The sequence below is a fragment of the Penaeus monodon genome, chromosome 27, assembly GCF_015228065.2.
Source record: "Penaeus monodon isolate SGIC_2016 chromosome 27, NSTDA_Pmon_1, whole genome shotgun sequence".
Classification (NCBI taxonomy): domain Eukaryota; kingdom Metazoa; phylum Arthropoda; class Malacostraca; order Decapoda; family Penaeidae; genus Penaeus; species Penaeus monodon.
Window position 1 is genome coordinate 16447790 of NC_051412.1, and position 2666 is coordinate 16450455.

Sequence of the window (2666 nt, forward strand, 5' to 3'; positions counted from 1 at the left end):
AATGGGGGTGGAGGTGGAGGGGTAAGCCTTTCATTAAGAAAAGGCAGAAGCGCTTCCCACTTCCATGTCGCTCTTTGTCCACCTGTAGATCAGCTGCTATTATACCTGCCATCACCCCCTCCCCCACCTCCTTTCTAATACTTTGATTTCGGTTTCCCAGTATGAAATTCAATTAATACTTTCTCTCTCTTTAAAATTCTGCCTATAGTTTTAAACTTCAGAAAGAAAAAAAGAATCTACATTGGCAAAATATATTTTATTTTTGCGCCCAAAGCATGGAAACTGTCAACTCAAGATTCACAGGTAATTAAGAATTCGGTCGCCATGAACAGTGTTGTTCATCTCCCTTCAGGAAATACAAGAAAAATTAAGTAGGTATTTTGGAACAGAGCACGGCTATAATAACTTTACAGATAGACTGTAATACTAAGTTCTTTCTACTGTCACACTGTAATGAGTAACTCGAATTACAAAAAGAACAAAAAGTAACAGCCAAAAAGGTCCAATCTAACAAAAATTCATGGCAGCACGTGTAAAATTCATATGATAATGACTGAAAGTGTGGGTATTTTGATCTGTAAAAATATTTAAAGCACTCTTTCCATGTGATCCTATTGTATCTATTCATCAAATGTGCTATGTACAATTTTTGTTATTGCGGTATATGCTAGGAGTGCATTCGTGTATTCACGAAGAATTTTATGCAAACCATGGACATTAGGCAAACAAGTACACACATACCTAAATATACAGAAAATTAGCCAGACATTTTTTGTTATGAATCAAGTTCCAAAAGAATAAAATATAGAAGTGAAATTATACAATTAAAAAATCGTTTACATCGAACGCCAAAGTGTAAACAACCAGAGAGCGACTCGAGAATCTCTCTCCTTCAAGAACCAGCATTATTTGTAAGGAATTTTGCAATATAGTTTGTGTTTACAGTTATTTTTTACAATCATTTTGTTTCGTTTTGATATTTGGCAAAGTACTATGGGTATGATTTTGGTTAGTAATGTATTCAAGCGCAGATGAAAGTGGACCAGCTGGAGGTTGTTGTTTTTTTTAGCAAGGTGTTTTGGGTTTGAAATATTTTTATTGAGATTTTGATTTTAGCAGCTTCTAGCCGTGAAGCGATTTTGACAATATATATCCATCGTAAATATCCATTACTTATTTTTATTTTGACTTCAGATATGTAAATTAAGTATTACTACTGAACTGGGATTCAATAAATGTTAAATTATTTATTAGATGCAACTGATAAAGGTATTTTAGCTATTTTAGACAGTGTTCTTGTATTTTGTTTGATTTAGAATAAAATGTTTGTAGGTTACACGAAAGAAAAAGTGTTGTTCATGTCTCAGAAAAAACATTGTATGAGGAAACATGCATGGCTATAGATATAGGATTCATTATTATAAGAATAATGCAATGAAAGGTATTGGATATAAAATCACTTGATTTATCTCACTTATATTTATTCCAACATTGGCTAAATGAAGCACATCTGTAATTAGGCACATCCTATTACACACATGCAAATTTGTTTAATCTTAAAAGTCTGGGCCACCATATATGTACTTTAATGGGACATTAGCTTGGAAAATGGGTTGGTTGCATTACAGCATGATAAGTATATGAAATATGAGTGTAAAGTAGTATATATATGGTACTTTTTAGAATCTTTCCTCCATCATCAAAGCCAAAGATAGTGGCTACCCCCCTCTTCTTATACCTCCTTTTACCTGTGTATGTCTGAGTTGCATGTCTTTCCACCCGGTCCTTCCTTTATAGCCCCTGCAAGTCGTCAGTGACTCATCCTACGATCCTTTCCCCTTGGACCCCCCTTCCTTCATACAGTCAGTTCTTAGTAAGAATGATCTGCTTGTAATATTTTTTTGCTCTTCCACTTGTGTTTTATATGTCTGTAGGAATGCATGATTTACTACTATATGAATTATGGTGGTTATATGTATATAAAATATTTACTGCATTCTGCAGTAAATATTTTATTCCAGCTTGACATATATTTTCTGATCGGACATATATCTTCCAAAGTTTTCCTTTGTATAAGTTAGGCATTTGGAGTTTTGTACAGCTAGGGGAAAGGTAGACAGGGATTATAGTCTTTCGGGTTAAAATATTTTCAGAGGGAAATAAGCTACCTGAAAGCATGTCGAGAGAAGCAATAACAGGCATCTCACTAGCCACAGAGTGCCCAAGTGTTGAATATGGTAACACTTTATTAACTGATCTCTGGGGGTGAAGATGGCAAACCAATGACTCTCAATCCACCATGCCCTTTCAAGCTTCTGTGCTTGCTTGTGTCTCCTATTTTCTTCATTTCCTTGAAATAGGACAATTCATCCATTGCCATTACTAACACTATTTATAAGGCAAAACTTATCTTAAAAATTGGATTTTTCTGAAACACACCCATGTGTTTTTGTTGCTCATGTCTTCTCAGTCTAAAAAGGTTTGACAGATTACAAGAATTATTTATATTAATTTCTCTTATTTTTCAGTGATTTACTCTTATTACCAAGATTCAATGGTGGATGTCTTTGAAACCATCCCGAAGCCTGACATTAAGGTTGCAAAGTAGAGTAACTGGGATTTCTTTTACTTTGTTTATCAAGGTACCAACTTCTCATGCATTTGTA